The sequence below is a fragment of the Gossypium arboreum genome, chromosome 7, assembly GCF_025698485.1.
Source record: "Gossypium arboreum isolate Shixiya-1 chromosome 7, ASM2569848v2, whole genome shotgun sequence".
Taxonomy (NCBI): domain Eukaryota; kingdom Viridiplantae; phylum Streptophyta; class Magnoliopsida; order Malvales; family Malvaceae; genus Gossypium; species Gossypium arboreum.
This window is the reverse complement of record NC_069076.1, coordinates 84739242-84750166: the sequence shown is the minus strand read 5'-3', so window position 1 is coordinate 84750166 and position 10925 is coordinate 84739242. Positions and strand designations below refer to the sequence as shown.

The 10925-nt window shown below is 33.0% G+C and overlaps 1 long non-coding RNA gene across 1 annotated transcript; it reads left to right on the top strand.

Moving 5' to 3' along the window:
* The first annotated feature begins 3344 nt into the window (after positions 1-3344).
* On the top strand, positions 3345-4479 carry LOC128295259 (uncharacterized). Its single transcript, XR_008285606.1, has 2 exons — positions 3345-3433; positions 4253-4479. It is a non-coding gene; the product is annotated as an uncharacterized LOC128295259 (long non-coding RNA).
* The last annotated feature ends 6446 nt before the right edge of the window (positions 4480-10925 follow it).

Sequence of the window (10925 nt, the reverse complement as noted above, 5' to 3'; positions counted from 1 at the left end):
AGGACATGGATTTCACTGACTTTTTGAAAGGTAGTATCTGCTTCTCATCTTGTTCTACCATCCTTAACAAACCAGGAGATAAACTACAGTCTCGGTCATCTTCAAGGTCCAGAGGTTTCTCCGGACACATATCTTGTTCAAAAGGAGGTTCTGAGTCAATAGCAGTATCGCTCATATCGTTGATATCTGGAGACCTGTTGTAGGTACGAAAGAATATTCCAAAGAATAAATAAATCGAAGAATAGTTATTTTATGGTATGGTCATGAATGAAGAATAAAAGAATATTTGAAGGAAAGCCCAAAGAATAAAATAATCTAAGAATAATTGTCTCTATAGTATGATTATGAATGAAATAAAAGAATATTTGCTCAAAATGATAGCAAAAATGCATTTTATTGAAATAATGATTTTGGACATAAGTCTATTTCACAAAAGGCCTCTTATTACTCCTAGGCTTAGAGCAATAGGCGTGTTTTGGACATTACTCGAAATTTAGCTCTAAAAAATACAAGGATTTCTTCCACAGTCCCATTGTTCAAAACACTCCTAAGTATAGAAGGACTTGGAAACCTTTATTCCTCGGTTTTTTCTTCGGATACGTCGTCAAGGTCCAGATTGCTCGATATTTCCTCCAGGCTTCTTTTTCAAGGGATTGCAACTCTCTTGCCATCCCCTTCAGTTATCACATTTACTGTCTCATCGAGGCGGTTAGGTTCTGATTAATCGTCAAACTTCACGATTCCCACTTTAATGAGCCTTTCGATCAACTTTTTAAACATAATGCAGTTTTTGATTGAGTGCCCCGTTACTCTTACGTGATACTCACATGGGTATTCACATCATACCATTTTGGGAATAGAGGTTGCACGGGTTCCGAGTAGAATTGGGAAACCACATGCGCATCAAAAAAAATTCTGATACAGTTCTTTATACGTCATCAGGATGGGTGTGAACTTGAGTTTTTCTGTATTTGGTCTCGAGTTGGAGTCTTGCCTTGAGGTTCCTTGATAGTTGGTGGTCGTGGCCCTCGGCTGGCTTACAGTAACCGATCTGAAATACCTATTGCCCACATTATTCACCTCATTTTTATTTTTCTTCGGGGTTGATTTTTTGGCATTTTCTCCTGCGTCTATCCTCCCACTCCTTATTGCATTTTCGATCATCTCACCGGACATTACTATATCTGGGAAGCTCATGGTAGCGCTTCCTAACATATGGGTAATGAACGGGGCTTTCAGAGTGTTGATGAAAAGCATCGTGGTTTCTTTCTCCAAAAGAGGTGGTTGGACTTGTGTTGCTATTTCTCTCCATCTTGGCATATTGTCTGAAGCTCTCACTTTGCTTCTGTTCCATATTCTGCAATGTGATTCTGTCAGGCGCCATGTCTGTCATGTAGCCATATTGCTTCATGAAAGCCTGTGCCAAGTCCTTCCATGAATGAATTTTGGCACGACTCAGTTGGTTGTACCATTTGGCAGCTGACCCGATCAGACTGTCTTGGAAGCAGTGGATTAACAGTTGATCATTACTGACGTATCTTGTCATCCTTCGACAGAACATCGTAATGTGAGCTTTAGGACAGCTAGTCCCAATATACTTTTCAAAATCCGGAGTCTTGAACTTTGGTGGAAGTACCAGATCTGGGACCAAACTCAAATCTTTGGCGTCAACCCCTGTAATGGCCTAAATTCAAGGTTATCGGAACAATGGTTTCGTAACCATAGATCCGATTTAAAGAGAAATTTATTTCAATATTTTTGCTTGAAAATTGATATGATAGGAAAATCGTATGAAAATATTGATAGGAAAATTTTATCGATTTAGTGACTAGTTAGAAAAAGAAATTATTGAAGAAATTGGGTAAAATAAGGTATCGGGACCTCTATCTCGTAAAACCGAGTCAAAAATAATTTTATAAATATTTATAAAATGTTATTAATGTGGTATTAAAATTTCGTTAGGAAATTTTAATGTTTGGGTAGTCAATTAAATGAAAAGGACTAAATTGTAATAGATGTAAAAGTTGCTAGAGTGATTAAATAGCTTAAGAGTCTAATGAGAAAGGATTTAAAAGGAAATTAGACCCAAAAGTTATTTGGGCTGGACGGCAAGGGTATGAAATCAGCAGAAAAATTGATAAATTAAGGGTAAAATTAGAATATTGCAAAATTAACTAAATAAAACTAGGACTAAATAGGAAATATCTAGATTTCTCTTCATTTCTCTTCAATTACAGCAGCTAAAAATGCCATAGGAGGGTTATATAAGCTGGTATTTCATAATTTTTGCACCAAGTGAGTTAATCCTTGCCTTTTTCTTGTAATTTTTGTGTTTCTAAGACTTTTACAACTAGGTCCTACTATTAAATTCATTAGTTTTTGATTTCATGGATGAAATTGAAAGTCACCATGGTTGAGTGCTGTAAGTTTATGATGAAATAGAATGAAATTAAAGCTTTAATTTGTTTATGAGATGATTTTATTAGGCAGTTTCAATGGAAATTGATTTTTAGGACCTAATTGTGAAAATGTTTGGAATTAAAGTCTATTGCTGAAATTCTGATTCCTAAAGGTTGTAAACAAGTTTAAGGTGATAGAATAAAATGTTAATTAAGAAAAATCAGCTCAATTGAGAGGCTAATTGAGTAGGGACGAAATTATCATTTATTAAAAGCTTAGGGGAAAAATGGTAATAAACAGCTTGCACTAAAATAGTTTGGACAGCAGCGACTAACTTTGAAAAATCACCAAAAATTGTAGGAATCGAATTAGAAGATGAACAAAATATGGAATTAAAGCTTATTGAGTCTAGTTTCTCATAGAAGAAATATTGTAAGCAATGGATTTGTAAATTTTGAGATATAATGAATTTTGTGAGACAAGGTCAGAATAAATTAGGGTTCCCCTGTTCTGACTTTGAAAAATTATAAAAATTAAATAAAAATAATTATGGACTTAAATTTATATGTATAGAATTCTTAACGAGTCTATTTTTAATAGAAACAAACAATAACATCATTTGAATTCTGTATAAAGAGATAATTTATTTTTAGTGAAGAAGGGTCAGAACTGTTAGACAACAGAACAGGGTGACTTTGAAGAATAAAATGTACTGATTGGCTAAACCAAAATTCTGAAAATTTTATGGTAAAAATATATATGAGTCTAGTTTCAGGAAAATTAACGGATCTTAATTTGGAGTTCCGTAGCTCAAGTTATAAATAATTTAGTGACTATGACTCAAGTAGACAGCTTTGAATAAACTATAAATAATAGTTGAATTATAGAGAATGTTGCATATGAACATGAAATGTATTAAATTGATAATTAAATTTATTTATTTAGATCCAGAAGATTCAAATACAAAGCTAGATCGAGGAAAGGAAAAAGTTCGGGATTAGTAGATTTTTACTGTTTACAAACAAGTATCAAGGTAAGTTCATGTAACTTGAATTATATTCATAAATTGCTTGAGATTGTATGTTATTGATGTGAATATGATTTGAATGTTCATTGTATGAAAATTAATAAAAGATTGATATATTTGATAAAATGGGAAGAAATTCCGGTTGAATGAAAGGAAAATTCGATGGATCTCTGAAAAGGAATTGACGGTAAAAAGGATCAAGCCCGGACGGGTGATCCTATCCTGATATAGCCCTCCCAAAGAATATGTGTAAAATAGATTTAGCCCGGACGGGTAATCCGAATTAGGGTCTGAATTTAACCTGGATTGGTAATTCAGATCCAAGCTCATTAAAGTAATTGTCGTTGCAGGGGATTTAGCCTGGACTGGTAATCCCGACAATACTCTATGAGTTTATATTGCAGGGGATTTAGCCTGGACTGGTAATCCCGCTGCAAGGTTGAGGTTCGAGGGAGTGTGCTCTCTGAAATGGAAATGTGCGCACATGAATATGAATTGACAAACTCGGAATTGTACACTAAAAGTGTACCTCTGAAAATCCATCGAAAATTCCAAGAAATTCAACGGGATAAATATGGAAAAATAACAAGGAAATGGAAATCATGGTATTGACGAGCTCATCAATCATAGTATATATTATTAGTACATGGAAATTATTGTACTAACTTGAATGTTGAGTTTGTGCATATTAGGGTAAAAATGCGTTGAATGGATATATGGATGTTTATTGTATTGTATTGAAAATATTAGGTAAGTATAATTCTTGTTACATGAGCTTACTAAGCACAAAGTGCTTACCCCGTTTCCTTTTTCCCTGTTTTGTAGTGTTAAGAGCTCAGAGGTCGGATTTGGTCGGAGACACATCACACTGTCAACCTCAGGATTTCGGTATATAAAGAAACTTTATTTTGGAAATCAATGGCATGTATAAGCTAACAAAGTAAATGTTAACGTGAAATGAATGTAAAGTTAGCCATTAGTATAGTTAACAAACCTGGTTATAAATATGTGATGACGTTATCTTATATAAATGCATGAATCTATCATGAAAATATGTTGAATTAATTTGGTTGATGTGGATTGGTCTCGATTTAATATTACAGGGAAGGTTAGATATTTATAAAAGGGCTATATTGAATATAAAAAAAAATTAATTCGTAAACTCCGGTAATGCCTCGTACCTTATTCCGGCAATGAATACGGGTAGGGGTATTACAACCCCACAATGGTAGTCAGCGGTCTCCATTGCTTTGAATTTCTCTTCAAGCCATTTACACCGATACTCGAGTTGTTTTGGCAGATCTACTCTTGCCTTTTCCATTTCTGCCACATTATCAAGGTCAGGGATAATGGGATTGGTTGGATTATCTCTCAGATTAGAGCCTGAGCCTGTTGAAAAGTTCATTGGTGCCGAGGCATCGGCCTGGTATTGCTGGGGCCTAATAGTAACGGGTACCCCTCGTGGGTGCACCTCTGGTTGTGGTTGGGTGTTTGTTAGAGCAAAGCCCGGAGGATAGACAAGGTCTTCATTATCATTCCCTGAATTGATCGCAGTGCTCTTCCCTTTTTCACGTTTCTTAGCCAGCAACTGTGCCAGCTGGCTCATCATACTATCTTGGGATTCTTGCATTTGTTCCCTTATACCTTGTTGGATCTTAGCTAGTTGCTCTTGCATCTGTGTTTGTAATTGCTTTTGCATAGCCCTTTGCATCTATTCCAATCTTTCTAATCTATGATCCATTACTTTAGTTTTGTGACGGGAGTTGTAACAGTATTCGGTTGGTTGATTCTTGTTGGTTTCCAGATTAACTGTCATAATTTTACCTAATTAGGGTCCTTTAGTGAAAGTCTAATACAAATGATGTAATACAATGTAAATGCATGGAATGAATGCAAAAGAAAGAGAGGCGTTGGTTCTGAATTCAATTTCATTAGAACAACTTTTCTAGAAAATAGATTCCTTTACATAAAACGGATTACATATACGGCCTTTTTCTCATATTCCAAGCGAAGACATCTATCTTCCTTTTCATATCCGGATGTTATGGTTGAGTCTTGCGAATTTTCTAAAAGATGCCCCCATTAACTCCTTTTTGCTTGATCCAGGCTACGACTCATTGCTCACTTATCCCCGCTCCTTTAAGAAAGCCAAGACGTGACGGCTCTCGAATAATCTTTGTCGGTTTTAATCCTCGGGCAATGGAGCAAAGTCGTGTATTTCTTTATGAGCTATCAGCCTTCTTTCATTGTGTTTACTTAGACCATATTTAGACAACCATGTTATAATCCACTTTATCAAGAAATCCATTTTCTTATGACAAATTGTTCTATTTAGCAATCAAATATGAATCAACACCTCCTTTCTATGATGATGTAATACAATGCAGTCATAGACAAAACAAAACAAAATACGTCAGTATAGAAGAAATAATCAACAAAATAGAACACCTATCTGGGTGACCACTAGGGTTTGGCGTGGCTCTACCTAGGGTAGGCTCCTAGGTCTCTCTATATGTGGTTCGGTTCTAGAGTAAAGGTACCTGAACCGACAGATTCCTCGATCCTCACCCGTTATAGGCTTAGATGGACTGAGTTCAGTTCAGGGGAATACATTTCCCTACGGCTATACGGAGATGAAAATCTCACGAAGACGTAGGTACGGATGTATCCCGGAAGCGATCCGCTATCCTATACGGAGGTGAAGACCTCACGAAGGAATAGTTTCTCACTCCCACTTAAAGGGTAAAATCGACCAATTCATGCGATGCGATATGCAACAATACATCAAAGAATTAAACCACTTGAAGCAAGCATATTATGAAGAAAACCACGAAAATAATAGACAACATGCAATGCAGTAATCGTAAATTTAAAACTAATTTTCAATTTTCGACAAAAGACAAAAATTAATCAATTTACAGCTCGACTCTCAAAGTCCCCAGTGGAGTCGCCAAGCTGTCGAAACCATTTTTTTGAAAACGTGAATCGACTTTGTTTGAAAGCGAAGATTAAAACGGGAGTCGCCACCAATATTTATTAGTGTGATCGGATCACCTTTGTTTTAATAAAACATTTTAGTTTACTAAAACAGTGTTTTTGGTCTATGAAACTTGAGAGAAGGGGTTCGGGAGTCGGTTATGTGCGAGGAAGGATTAGCACCCTCGTCACGCCCAAAATTGGTACCGAATTGATTAGTTAGTGTCTCAATGTCGAAAGTTGGAAATTGAGAACGGATTTAAAATATGATCCTTTTTATTAATGTATATTTTAAAGGGGCTTGAATTAGATCAAAACAATTGCTAAAGATTTCCTTGTCTTGAGATATCGAAGTATCACATCCCGTAAGTTAGGACACGATACCATGAACTCCCGAGCGCAAGTTTGTCTTTAATTTTAATTGGAATTCCGTGTTTTTTTTAAAACTCGAAAGGATATTTGGCTATTTAGAATCAACGAGAAAATCGAAACCCCGTAAGTTAGGGCACAATTCCTCGATGTTCCAAAACGCGAAACATTGTCTTGTTTAAAATATTTCTTTTTTGAATAATAGTGAACACGATATTTAAACGAGATCCGTTATTTTGTTTGGAACAAAATCAAGCGATCCAAGTTGGATAAATATTAATTCACAATGCGATGACATGAAATAAAAATGCAATAATGGGCATGGAATAATAATACATGAATAAAATATTACACAAGTGAATGACAATAATATGAAAAAAGAAATAACGAATCATAGTACATGCAATGGCAATAATCATACAACATTTAAATGATAACATCGATAAATAAGGACCAATGAATTAAATGATAAAAGGTATAAAACAAATTAAAATAAATAAAGTGTGAACAAATTTTAGAATGATAATAAATGAGTTTAAAATAAGTGATGTAAAAAGGTATTTTAAAATCCATAACCACACAAAGTAGAATTTTAAAAAAATGAATAATTTTAAAATAATTAATATGTATATATAAAAGGTGTAAAATAATATGTAAAAAACCTAAAATAAATAATAATAAAATTATTTGAAATAAGTAAAATGGGTTTAAAATAAGGTATATAAAATAATTTTAAAATAAGTAATATATAAGTTAATTTAAAATGTTATATAACAAGTTTAAAAATATATAATATGTAAAAAATTAAAAAAGGGACAAATAAATATTTTATAATAATAATAGTTCAAAGGTAATAAAAAGGTTGTTTGAAATATATAATGTACAATAACTTAAAATAAACAATACAAAATAATTTAAAATAAATATATAACAAAACGATTTTTAAAAGAATTATAAATATATAAAAGGCTTGAAGTAAACTATATGTATACATATATATCATAGGTAAGGAATATAAAATAAATAATACATATAAAATAGATCAAGATAAAATATATATGCAAAAAGCAAGTTAAAATAAATAATAATAATTTAAACAAACAAGTACATTAAAATAAGTAAGAATAGATGTAAAGTAAATAACATATAAAATATTTGAAATAACATATAAATGAAATGTTTTTTTTTAAAAAAAGAAGTTAATAAATGGATTAAATAGATTTAGGACATGGTTAAAAACAAGTTAAAATTCGGGGTACAAAATTATAAATACTGGAAAGTTAATCAGGGATCTAAACGAAACGCCCCGAAACTAGCGGGGAGTAGATGAAAAAAATCCCCTAAATGCTCTGTGTGCGTTTACCCTGACAGCACAAGGGACCAAATCGAAAACCAAACGAAATCTAAGGGTTAAAATTAAAAAACAAACAAAAAGAAAACAGGAAATGGGGCCCGATTGAATGGAATTGCGAATGAAAAGGACTAATCGCACAAATTTTCCCTTTAGGGAGAATGTGCAAACCCCCACCCCACCAAACGACGTCGTTTCAAAGATGAAATAAAACCAAAATCTTCCTTCTTTTTCAATCTTCCGTTTCTTCTTTTATTTTTCAAGAAAAAACAAAACACCCTCTCCCCTTTTGTTTCTCAACTCTCTGTTAGGGTTATGAACCCTAGCCTTTGCGCCGTCAGCTCGTCGATTGAGAGGAAGAAAGTCTCTCCTCTCCTCCTTTTGGGTCTGATTTCAGCAACGGAGAGAGTCTCCGGCGACACAATCACAGGGATTCCGGGCAAGCCCTCTCCTTCTCTTATTATTTTTGTTTAAAAGAGATTTAAAAATGAAAGATAAAAAAATATATATAAAAAAATAAAAAAGAAAAGAACACGAAAATGGAAATCGAAATCAACCTTTTTTTTTCTTCTATTTTTGCTTTTTGATTGCTTAATGTTCGTAAAAAAAAAATTACAAATGAAAATCGTGGCCTTATAGCCAATTCATAAATTGTTAGTTTTCATTTTTTTTTGTCTTTTTGCATGTTGTTTCTTCTGCTTGGCTTCTTTCGTTTGCGTGTTGCAGGTGGTTGTCAGAGATGTCAGATGCGTGTGACAAAGCGGCGCGCGTGGTGGCCGAGGGTAGCGTGCGGCGTTGGTCAAGGGCAGAGGGGTATGCGGCGGCTGCACCTTAGGGACTAGGGTTTTGTCTGTTGAAAAAAAAGTTTAAGATAGTGGGCTAGGGTTTGATGTAATGGGTCATTTGGTTTTGGGTTTGGGCCTGCTGTTTATTTTTGTAAAATGGATTTTATTTGGTTATTTGGATTTTATTTTTTTGTTTATTTGCCTGGGCCAAAAATTGGCCATTATACCAATCATTAGGAAAGAGAGAGCAAATATTCTTAGATATTCTCTGAATTTATTGTGTGCTAATTTGGAAGATCAAATCCTTAAGATCAGGTAAAACTTCAAAGAATTCATGGATTCAGGTAAGCTTCCCCATCTAGTTTTATTTTTGATTTATTCTTGATAAATTGACATGATAGATCCTGATTTATTAAGTTTTATTTTAGATTTATTTTACAAATCTAACACTAAATTCTCATTTAATTATTATATAATTTTTAATAAATATATTTTTATAGAAACATTTTTCACCCACATCTTTGGTGTGCTATAATCTTTCATGGATCTTTTGCTACTACTTAGAACACCTGAGATCCAAAATTTAATGGCTAAATATGAACTCAATCTCAATAGGAAAAAGGTTAATTGATTTAGTGTTGTCGGATAGTTAGATGATTTTATTTGGTCGAATTTGAGTGAAGATCTCAAAAAATTAAGAATTTTTGTATCTCTTTTTCAATATTAGATATAGTGAACGTGCTATAATCTAATATTGAAATATCCAAATTGTAATGATTAAATATACACTCAATCTCAATAGAAAAAAAAAATTTTAAATGATTAGTGTTGTTAGATATAGATGATTTTGCTTGGTGGGATTAGAGTGGAGTTCTCAAATACTTGGGGATTTTTGTGTCTTCTTTTCGGCATTGGATATAGTGTGTTTTAGATGTATTGATTCGATGCTCTAAAAGTGTGGCTTTTAGCAAGGATAAGCCTGAATGATACTCTACTACTCGAAAGAAGAGTTGTTGAATTCATATCGATTTTTTTTGGCTTCCAATTATATAAAAACTATATAAAAATTGAATAATTTTTGTTTGTTAACTTTTTACATAGAATTCACAATTCTATATGACAGTTTAAGTCATGTTAATAATTATTTAAATTTTAAAAATTTTAAAACTATTAACAATTCAGAAAATATAAAAATATTTTAATTATATACAAATAATAAAAATTAAAATGATAATAAATATTTAATTTTTTTCTTCTTTTCCATTTCCATTGATATACAAAATAAATTTAAAATTTAAATTAAAATTTCAAATTTTCTTCATTTTACTTTGCAATTATTCCTTCTTTAACTGGAGCTTTTCCCTTTTTCTTTAACTCCAACAACCATCATGATCCCCTCTCGCATTCACGATATCTACCCAGGGAGAGCTCCAATCACCTCGTCTTGAAGTCCTACATATGCTTATGGGCTTGGGTTTATCAAGAGTAACTCAAATTGCTCGAATTGGAGGTTATGATTTCAAATTTTTCCTTCTTCGATCTACGACTTCAACAATTGGATTGGCTTGAAACTCAGATACAATCTTCTCCGTTGCGAAAACCAAAATTTGACTATATTGGTAATTCAAAGTATGTAATTCCACGTTAGTTGAAAAAAAGGCTTTTAAGAAAGTTTAAATATAGTCTTGCCTCTTATCTTCATTAACTAATTGCTAAAGGCCAAACACACATGTCTGTGTCCGTGTTAACATGTGTTTACGAAATGCACTGTGCATATTTTTTTTGATAAAATTTATGTTTTTTCTTTTAAAATTATTTTCAGAATATTTTTAGTTGCGGAAAATTTGATCCATTACACTTTTGAAGAAACTGACACTGCGTGTTTTACTGATTTGCTCCTTCAAAAAATAGTATAAATAGCAGGTCATTTTCCTCATTTTACACAACAAGCAAATAACAATCTTTCGCTCATACTCTTTTTCTCTCATCTGTTTTCTTTTTAGTGATTTTTCAGTCA